This window comes from Panthera leo, chromosome B3, assembly GCF_018350215.1.
Source record: "Panthera leo isolate Ple1 chromosome B3, P.leo_Ple1_pat1.1, whole genome shotgun sequence".
In the NCBI taxonomy this organism is placed as follows: domain Eukaryota; kingdom Metazoa; phylum Chordata; class Mammalia; order Carnivora; family Felidae; genus Panthera; species Panthera leo.
The window spans coordinates 38,344,148-38,355,171 of NC_056684.1; the positions used below are offsets into that span (position 1 = coordinate 38,344,148).

The window sequence follows — 11,024 nt, forward strand, 5'->3', positions numbered from 1 at the left end:
AGAGTGGATGACATTGACTTATCTTCAATATTTTGCATTCCTAAGACCCAGTTACTTTTTATATATTGCTGGATTCAATTTATTAATATTTGTCATGCACTTTTGTATTTATGTTCATGAGAGATACTGATCTTTTCCTAAATCTGTCTGGTTTGGGCATCAGGATAAAATTAGACTCATTACAATGAATTAGGAAGTATTCCCTTCTATTTCCTGGAAGAGATTTATATGTCAAAAGATTGGTTTCATTTCTTCTTTAGACATTTGGTAGAATTTGCCATTGAAATCTTTTGATTTTTATTTTTCATTTTATTTTTCAAATGGCTTTTAACTATAAATTCAATTTATTTAATAAATATATGACTGTTTGAGTTATTTATTTCTTCTTGGATGAGTGTTTAGTGGTTTGTGGCCTTCAAGGATGTAGTTCATTTTATCTAAATTGTCCATTTATTTTGTAAAGTTGTTTATATTATTATTCCCTTATTAGTCTTGTAATGTGTATGAAGTCTGTTGCGATAATTCCGTTCTCATTCCTGTTATTGGTAATATGTATCTTCTTTTTTTCTTAGTCAACCTAGAAATTTACCAATTCATTTTTTCAAGGAAACAGCTTTTTGTTTCACTGATTTTTCTCTATTGTTTTCTTATTTTAATTTCATTGAATTTTGCTTTTGTCTTTATTATTTCCATCCTTCTGCTTGCTTTTGGCTTATATTTCTCTTCTTTTTCTAGTTTCTTAAGGTGAAAGCTTAGATTGTTGATTTGAGATCTTTCCTCTTTTCTAATATAACCATTTAACACTATCAATTTCCTTGTAAGCATTGTTGAAGCTGCATCTCACAATTTTGGTTATTTTTTTTTATTCAGTTCAGAATATTTTCTAATTTCCATAACACTTTCTTTTTGACCCATGAATTACTTAAAAGTGTATTTTTTTAAAATTTAAAGTGTTTAGAGATTTTCCAGTTTTTGCTCTGCTATAAATTTCTAGTTTGATCTCATTGTGATCAAATAACACACTTTGTATGATTTCAATTATTTTTAAATTGTTAAGACTTTTTTTATGACTCAAAATGAGGTCTTCATTGTAGGTTCAATGTAGGTTCTTTGTGCACTTGGAAAGAATTTATTTTCTACCGGTTTTTGATTGAATGTTCTATAACCATCAGTTAGTTCCAGTTGACTTATGGCTCGGCTCTCGTATGTGCTATTTACCTGTTCTATTAATTACTGAGCAAAGAATAGTGAACTCCTCAACTATAACTGTGGAGTTTTCCATTTCTTTGAGTTTAATCAGATTTTGCTTCATGCATTTTGAAGTCCTGTTATTAGATGCATACACACTTAGGATTATTATGTCTTCTTGGTGAACTGGCCCTTTTACTGTTATGTAATGTATCCCTTTATCCCTAGTAATTTTCTTTGCTCTGAAGTCTACTTTGTCTGATATTAATATAGCTACTCCAGCTTTCTTTTGATTGGTGTTTGCAAGATGTATCTTAATCTTCTTTGAATTGCCTTACTGAGATATAATTCATATGTCATAAATTCACCTATTTGAAGAGTACTGTTCAATGGTTTTTTGGATATATGTCTTAGTCTTTTAACCTATCTATATCATTTTATCAACATAATTATAGGAAGCATATGGTTGTACCTTGTTTTTATTAATCCATTTTGGCCATTTCTGTCTTTTAATTGGTATGTTTAGTCCATTTAGATTTAATGTGATTATTGATATGTTTGAATTTAGGGCTGTCATTTTATTATTTATTTCCTGTTTGCTCTCTTTTTTGTTCCTCTGTTTCCCCTTTTCTTCTTTCTTTGCATCATTTAAACATTTTCAATTTTTTAATGTTTATTTTTGAGAACAAGAGAGAGACAGAGTGTGAGAGGGGGAGGGGCAGAGAGAGAGGGAGACGCAGAATCTGAAGAAGGCTCCAGGCTCTGAGCTATCAACACAGAACCTGATATGGAGCTTGAACTCACAAACCGCTAGATCGTGACCTGAGCTGAATTCGGACACTTAACTGACTGAGCGACCAAGGTGCCCCTGAACATTTTTTAATATTCCATTTTAATTTATCATATTGTATGTTTTACTATATCTCCTTGGTAATTTTCTTGTGATTGCAACTTACATACTTAATTTTTCTCTTAATTTGTCTACTGTGAACAGATACTTTACTATCCTAAATAGAATGTAGAAATTTTACCATAAGTCACCTTAGCCTCCTTTCTTTATACGATAGCTGTCCTATATATTAGACCTACATTGAAAATGTCATCCTAGAAGAGTCCTAATTCTTGCTTTCAACTGTCAATCATATTTTAGAGAACTCAAGAGAAGGTTAACAGTCATTTACCCAGATAGTTACCATTTCTGTTGTTTGTCCCTCATTCCTGATGTCCTAAGTTTCCCTGTGGTATCATCTTTCTTTCATCTGAAGAATTTCTTTTAGTATTTATTTTACAACGGGTGTGCTGACAACAAAGTCTCTTAGGTTTTTTTCATCTGAGGATATTTTTATTTCACCTTTATTCCTAAGGATAATTTCACTGGATACAGAACTCTGCATTGGTGGTTCTTTTCTTTCAGCACTTCCAAAATGTTTCATTTCCTTTTAGCCTCTATGGTTTCTGGTGAGATATCAACAGCCATTCAAATATATATTCTCCTATAGATGATGCACTTTTTTCTCCGAATACTTTCCAGATTTTCTTCTTTATTTTTAATTTAAAAACCATTTGATTATCACATACCTGGGAGGTGATGTTTTTGAGTTGATCCTGTGTGAGGTTTGCTGAGTTTCTTGAATTTACAAATGTGGGAAGTTTGCAACCATTATTTTTGTATTATTATTTCCTGAACTGCACTCTTTCTCCACTCCTTCAAGGACTCTGATGACATGAATGTTTGACATTTCAGTATTGTTCCACAGGTTCCTGATATTCTGTTCGATTTCTTTCAATTTTTTCTCTCCATTGTTAAGTCTGAACAATTTCTATTGATCTATCTTCAGGTTCATGGACTCTTTCCTCTGTCATCTCCATTCTGCTACTGAGTCCATCCAGTTATTGTTAAACGTTGGTTATTATATTTTCCAGTTCTATATTTTCCATTCAGTTCTTCTTCATATCTTCTTTTTTTGTTGTTGAAACGTCCTATTTTTTCATTCATTTCAAAAGTGTTCACACTCACTTCTTATAGTTACAGTAGTAGCTTTAAAGTCTTGTTCTGATAATTTCAATTTTTATGTTTTCTCAGGGGTTGACAACTACTGATCGTCTTTTTTCTGTAAGCTGAGATTTTTCCAATTCTTCATATCCCAAGGCATCTTTGATTGTATCCTGGACATTTTGAACATCATGTTATGCGACTCTTGGTCTTGTTTAAATATTAAGAAGAATGTTGATTTTAAAAACAAATTAGACAGTTGACTGAGGCGAGGTTCAACCACAAGCTTCAACCCACTATTTATAGGCTCTGGTTCTAAGATCAGTTCAATTTTCAAAGCCTTTTGTAGTTCTGTTCAAATGTGTCCTACATATGCAACACCAGTCTGAGAACTGGGTGGTGGTCTGCCCCCTAGTTCAGTTCTCAAAACCTCTCAGATTCTCTTTAGGATGAGATTGATGCATGCACAGTTTGGGAGTGATCCCAGAAGTTTACATACAAAGTTATACAATCACTCTCTGGTGCTCTCTCCTCTCCACACGCACCCCAACACTTTTTGGCTGTCTGCGGCCTCCCTAGCCCATCCCCCGGCCAGATATCTGCCATTTCGTGGCTCTGCTATGCCCTTCTTATGACCGCATCTGTTTCTGACACTACGCAGGGGAAGGACACAAAGAGAAAAACAGCAAGAATTTGCTCAAGCTCTTCTGTTCACAGGTCTTCTAACAGAGAGAAGGTTTTCTTTCCCTAGGGATTTTAGGTTCCTACATACAGATGCTGTCCTCACCACTGCCACTGCCACCACTGCAAGACTGCCCGGGGGCTGGCATGAGTGAGGATGGAAAAAAGAAAAAATAAACAGAAAAGCTTCCTTCTCCCTGATCCTTAGGAGGCCTTTTTCTACTCTTCAGGCCAGAAAGAAAACTCTATTTGCTCTCTTGAAGCTCCTTCTGCCTGTACGTGGTGCACCCTTCCAGATTTCAGGCTGCCTTTGAGTCCAGGTCAGCCAATACTAGAGGGAAAAAATGAGAAACTCAACCCAATTCGGTTGTACTTCAAATTCTTGTTTCCCTCTCTAATCTATTGGCTACAATTTACTTTCCAATGGTCCACACACTCTGTCCAGGAAGAATAACTGCATTCAGTAGGAGACAAAGTAGATGGTGTTCACTCCATCTTTCCTGGAACCAATCTTTCATCCACTCGGCTTCAATTTCAATTATATTTGTCACTTCTAGAAATTCTCTGTGGTTCTTCTTCAGATGCATCTAGTCAGTTTTGATTCTCTCTCTCTCTAATTCTTTTGTCATACATGCAATCACTTCTTTATTTTAGGCAAGCCACACATAATTATTTCATATTCTATAACAGATAATTTCAATATCTTCAGTCAGCGTTGCCGTCGGTCTGATTCAGCAATGTTGTTTTCTGCTGACTCTCATTTCATGTAGCTTATTTCCTCTTCTGTTTAATGATTTTTTTTTCCAGTATGACCTCCTGTTCCTTGGAAGTTTATCTGTGAGAAGTCCTTGAAGCCTAGATTTAAACTGTGTTTCTCCAGGGAGTATTTGCAATTGCTTCATCAGGCATCTGGGGAATACTTCAAATTGCATATTTACTTAGTTTTGTTATTTGCTTTTTTTGTTTTGGGGGGTTTTGTTTTTGTTTTTGTTTTGTGTGTGTTTTATTTTGTTTTGTTTTGTTTTGTTTTGTTTTGTTTGGAGAAGGGGAGTGCAGGGAGCACTAGGCAGTATAAATTCTGGTGCCACACCCATTCGAAACTGGGCTTATCCTAGAGATTCTCAGGAAAGAACCTTCTTTCTTCCACTCCAACTCCAGTGAGGACAGAGGCAGACAAGTCTCTGTGGACACTCTTCCCCCCTAGTTTAATAGCCCTCTGGGATCCTAGCTTTATGTAGAGGACTTCTGACCTATTCTCATCTAATTCCCGGGAATTATCCTCTGTGCCATGAGCTATTAAACTCAGACTCTGGGTCACCAGGGATAGGCAGATATCCTGTAGGCAAACACTAGCTCCAAAATGCACTTTCCCCATCAGAATCAAGATTTCTTAATGCTCCTAAACACTGACATTTCCCTTATTTTATGTTATCTAAGCTATGTTTTTAAAACTATATTTTAAAAAATGTATCCAGGGGCACCTGGGCAGCTCAGTCAGTTAAGCGTCCAACTCTTGATTGCAGCTCAGGTCATGATCTCATGGTTCACGGGGTTGAGCCCTGTGTCAGGCTCTATGCTGACAACAGGTGCCTGCTTGGGATTCTCTCTCTCCCTCTCTTTCTGTCCCTGCCCCGTACTCTCTCGCTCTCTCTCTAAAAAAAAAAAAAAAAAAAAAAACTTTAAAAAATAAAAATAAATACAAATTAAAAATGTATCCAGCATAAAATTTGTCCCAGGGGATATTTCTCTACATATATACTGGAAATGGCAACTTTGGTTTCTGATAGAAGTCCAGATCATAGTTATTCTGATAGCTAATGAACTTAGTTTTATTTCTTCCACCTAATTTCACATTTATTACTGATTATATTTTCCTCCCTCTTTCTTCTTCCCCTTTTCTGGATTGGCCAAATTTCTCTTTATTCCTTATTTCACCACCACCACTAAGTCACATGCCTGTTTGGAAATTCCACCCTGCTTTTCAAGTTTGCTGTTGGTTTTGCCTGTTCACTTCTCGTATCCTTTTAGAAGATTTTTAGACTACCTTTCTTCTCTGTGCTCCAAAATATCCTTTCCCCTCCATGGATTTTCTGATAATTTAGATCACCACTATCCCAAAGAACTTTCTGCAGTGGTGGAAATGTTCTATATCTGCCCTGTCTGATTCAGTAGCCACTAGACATGTGTGGCCATTGAGTGCTTGAAAAATGGCAAGCGCAACTGAGGAACTGATTATTTGGTTTTATATAATTTTAATTAATTTAAATGTAAGGAGCCACATGTAACTCATGACTACCATACTGGATAGTGCAAACTTCAATACTTCATTTTTGACTCTTAACAGGTTTTCCTTTACCACATGGCCTTTGTTTCGAGAATCCCTACTTAAAACGTCATTATTCATTCTGATTTAACTAACATACCCATTCCTTCCTACTGTTTCCTATACACTCTTTCATCCCTTATCTTTTTTCTTTTTCATCCCCTATTTTAAGATCTCTCTTTTAACCCACATTCCATCGGTTTGAGTATATCCTTGAGTATTTTGTTCAGTCCTTATGTGCCCCTAAAATGCCCTGACAGAATTAATGGTATCTTAACTAGAATGAAGACTCTTGGGTCATAAACCTTTTTCCCTAACAGAGTGTGGATATTTTGTTGTCCAGTATTGCAGATCTAAAGATTAATGTTAGCTTAATTCTCTTTGAAAGCCACCTCATCTCACCTTTATGAACCTGTACAATGTCCCCTTTCTCTTTCAGTGGCAGGTAGTAATCTCGGAGCTGAAGCATACGAGAAATAGAACTTTCCTTATCTAACTGAATTGCATTTATATTTTGAGCCATCATTTCACTTGGATGGAGGACACCTAATCTTAGTGAAGGCTCCATCTCAGTTCTTGGGTAGGGATGGGAATTATGTAGTATTGAGGTGGGGGAGGAAGAACACCAGGAGGCCCCAGCTCTTGGTCATCTGCCTTGCTCTTCTCCCCCAGGATGTCTAAACATCAGACACTGGTGCCCACTGACTATGCACGGCCTTCTTCTGGGCTCCCTTGCAGCCTCTCTAGGTCCTCCTGTCCTCTGTGCCTTGTCTGTGCCACACTCTTGGGCACATCAGAAACACACTCCTGAGTCCACCCCGCTACAGGCTATGGGAATCCCTCTTGGGCACCCAGGAGCCTTCTGCTGCTCCTGGCACTTCTGAGAGGCCACATCAGGCCCCTCTGCCTGGATGTGCCCACCGGGCGACTTCCATTTCCACTCCAATGTTGTGGTGCAAGGAAGTCCAGGCTCCTCCCACCTCCTTAGCTGCACCAGGGGCCCAAGGCCTCGCCATACTTAGATCCTCATACCCAACTAGGGGGTCCATCCTCTTCTCTCACCTCCCCTATGAGTCTTCTCCCTCCCCAGCTCATGGAATCTTTCTTTAGTTTGGAGGGGCTGGGGGTAGAGGCACATAGGGAGTGAGTAGCAAAGACTCACTCTTTGAAATGAATTGAAATGAATGAATTGAAATGAAATGAATTGAAATCCAGGTGTCCAGACATCTAAGACAGGCTCCTCCCAAGCCTGCAGTGAGTGTTCACATAGTAGAATGCATCCTGCCCTGTACAGAAATGCCCTGGGAGCCCCTCAGAGCAGAGACTTACCTGCTAGGTGGGGAATACTCGATAAAAGCTGGATGAGGTTGAGACCACCCAGGCAGGAGGTCTGCAGCGCATTCCCACTCTTTGTACACGGTTGAGTCCCCGCTGTGCTCCAGATACTGATCACTCCTTGGCCCACTAGCCAGGGTGCTCTGAGAGATGGGGCTGGGGAAGAGGCGAAGGACAGGAGATGAATGAGTGTGCCCCCAGCATACCACATAGCAAGGCCACCTCACAATGATGTGATGTCAGACGTCACGCTCAGTGCTTTTTTCCATACATTCTCTTATTGAATCCTCACATCACCTTTTAGAGAACAGAAGAGAAATTCTTCTTCCTTCCCATTTTATAGATGGGGAGACTGGGGCTTCAAGAGATTGAGTAACTTGCCCAAGGTCATACAGCAAGGAACGAAAAGCTGGATTCAAAATCAGCTCAAAAGCTGAGCCCCAAACCTGCACAACATACGGCCCCTTCCGCACCTGTTCGTGGTGATGAGACCCAGTTGGCAGATACGGGAAAAGCCCCAAGGAGGAAAGGAACTGGCTCGAGTTAGTGTAAGAGCCACACCCAAACCCAGCACTAGAGCCTGGGCTGTGTAACTGCAACACCGCCACTTACCAGAGGCTTCTAGGCTAATGGAAAGACATCCCTCCGTTGCTGTCCTGGGGTGGTGGCCACCGGGTAGGCGTAGTGCCTGTCCTGGCCAGCAGAGGTCAGCCTTTCAGGGTCGGCAACAGCAGGGCACGCCCGCCAAGACACTCCTTGGGTGCAGGCAGTGTGCACGCTCCAGCACTGGGGTAAAACCATAGTCCAGCTCCTGACGTTGTGGAGCTACCGGGTGTGCCACGCTGAGAGGACACGGCCAGCCAGAGTGCCACCTACACCTTGCACTTCCTCACTCGACCCGGGAGTAACGCTGCCCAAAGGTCAGCACCTTTACTTCAGAGAGCATGCGCAAAGCCCTGCTCAGGGAACAGCCGCAAGTGGCTCCACCCTCTGGTCTTCGTTGATTGGACCAGAGCTGGGCACGTGACACACGCCGGGCCAATCAGCCTTTCTCCTGAGTTTCCAGAGGCACAAAGTCTAGTTCCCAGGAGCCGTAGGCGCTGGTGGCGGTCGCCCAGGCCAGGCTGGTGAAAGGGGGCTGGCTGGCCTGTGGGGACCGTGAGGACACACCTCTCAGCTCTCTGGGGAACAGAGCTAACCAACGGCTTCAGCAGCTGCGCTCTAGGCCTTAAAGACCAGCAAGTCCACCTGCCTCACGTTACACGTGGGGAAACCGAGGCTCAGAGTGGGTGACACGGTCAAGGTGAAGGAGGAGGGGGAAGTGGCCACCTCCACAGTTGGATGTGAACCGGGAAGCCAACAGAATTACGACTAGGAAAGAGGCGTGCGCGCACACGTGCGCGCGCACACACACAAACCTTCCTCCGCACACACGGCATGCACACCAACACTAGAGAAGGTTCCCGTCACCCTCGCCCGCGATGCCCGCCTCTCCACTGCAGGCTCTCAGCCCAGTCGTGCGTCTGCGGAGGCGGCGCTCCCCACAAGGCGGTGACTGAGCAGGCAGGGCCACAAGGGAGACCCTGTCCTGGGAGGGACAGAGCCCCGCTGCCAGGCACGCTGGCTGGAGGATTCCCCGTTGGCCTTGCCAACTTTCTTACAAGTGCCCTACAGTCAAAAACACTTCCTTTCAGCCTGCCTCGCTCCTTCCCTACCTCCTCCCCCCATTCCCCCACCCTGGATGATCAGCATTGAGCTCTCTCTCTCAGCCTCCCCAGCACCCTGCCCTTCCCCTCACTGATATGTCCTCTAATAAACCTCTTGCACATCTAATCCTGCCTTGGCATCCACTTCTCAGAGAATTTGGATTAATTCCAGGTCCTTTACCCTGCAGTCACGCTGTGGCTCCTGAAGTTATGAGACATTCATGAGCCACACACCGACTGAGACCGTGGCCCAGCAGGTGCCTGCCCGTCCTCACCATGCCCGGGACCCATTACCCCCTAACACCCAGACTCGGAGCATTCACCCCTCCTGGGATGCAGGCATCACCTCCCCCCTTCAGCGCCTGAAGCCTGTCCTCTCTCAGATAATCCCAGTTCTGAGACTCTTCCCTCACGCAGAGGTGAATGTGTAAGCCTGAGGCAGACTGGAAGGCTAGCAGAAAGAGATAGTTATGTATTAGTTTATGGCTATGTTTTATTATCCAGAAGTTTATCAAGTACCTACTGTGTGCAAGGCACAGTGACAACAGAATGGTCCAGAAACTGCACAGGATTTGGAGACACTTGGAAAGCAGGGTCTGAATTTGAGCATTCCCACTCAAAGCTGTGTGACCTTGAATGAGTTACTTAGCATCTCTGGTTCCTTGTTTCTACATCTATAAGTGGGTTGTGCGAGAGTTTCGTGTTACAGAGCACAAAAAACTGACAATAGCAGACTTCTACACATAGCCTATTACTTCTGTCTTTGAAGGAAAGAGCCAGGCCAGTGGGGTCTAACCCTCAATATGGGGCATGCAGAAACCAGCCTCCCATACACAGCTCAGCAGCTGGAGCCTGTGTGCTGGGTAGACATGTGCCTTCTGAAGGTCAGGACCCAACAAGAGTCTGACTTAAGGCTCACGTCTTTCTCTCCTACCACCAGACCTCCCTCCACAAGAGCAGACCCATTGGCTAAGGCCGAGGGCACAAGGGAGGTGGACTCCTCGTGGGAGTCGGGGCACTGCAGAGGACAGCCTGGCTGCCAGCGGGGAGGGCTCAGTGTTGGAAGCAGACATGGAGCCAGTCCTCAGGGAAGGGCTAGAGAGCTGGACATCTTTGACCTGAGTTACCTGGGTAAACTCTCTACATCCCAGGACACAGGTGTAGACAAAGCTACCAGGATGTTCAGAGGAAGGAGAGCTCAGACCCAAGTGGAAAAATCCAGGAATTCTTCCTGGAGGAGGTAGCATGTGGCAACTTTGGAAAGATGCACTGGGGACTAAAGGAGAGGGTAGGACACTCTGGGGAAAAGAACCGACATAAGGAGAGGATAGGACGTGGGAAAGGATGACATAGTTCGCCTGGAGTGGGACAGGAAAGAAAGAAAAGAGTAAAAACTGAGGCCATATGAGCAACCAAGCAGGGACCTTATGCCCTGCCCTGGCCAGGAGTTTGATATTTACTCTGTTTAACAGAGGGGCCACAGGATGAGATTTTGAGCAGAGGAGTAGTGCTCTCCACATGTATTAGCAAGAAGGGTGGCCCAGGAAATTCTGCAGGCCCAGGTGTCCCAGGCAGGCCCAGGAAGGTTTGGGCCGACTTTACCTTTGTTTTAAATGGCCCCACCTCCCTGTCTGCGATTTTATCAGGGGCTGAGAGTCAGGGAAGATCTGCATTCTCTGTATCACAAGCCTGTCACACATGCTCTTTGATCCACTCCCAACACACAGGCACACTCACACAGACATCCACACAAACGCACTCTTCAGAGAGCCAGGCAGGGAACCAAGCCTGTTCCCCG

At 43.1% G+C, this 11,024-nt stretch overlaps 1 long non-coding RNA gene across 2 annotated transcripts in view; it reads right to left on the reverse strand.

Annotated features, from left to right (window-relative positions):
• The window catches only part of LOC122221886, a 41,642-nt gene extending 33,204 nt beyond the window's left edge, over positions 1-8,438 (reverse strand). For both annotated transcript variants that reach the window (XR_006203499.1, XR_006203500.1), the window contains exons 1-2: positions 8,133-8,438; positions 7,515-7,676 (exon numbers count right to left, since the gene is read on the reverse strand). This is a non-coding gene — a long non-coding RNA (uncharacterized LOC122221886). The remainder of the gene's footprint in view (positions 1-7,514; positions 7,677-8,132) is intronic.
• Positions 8,439-11,024: the final 2,586 nt, after the last annotated feature.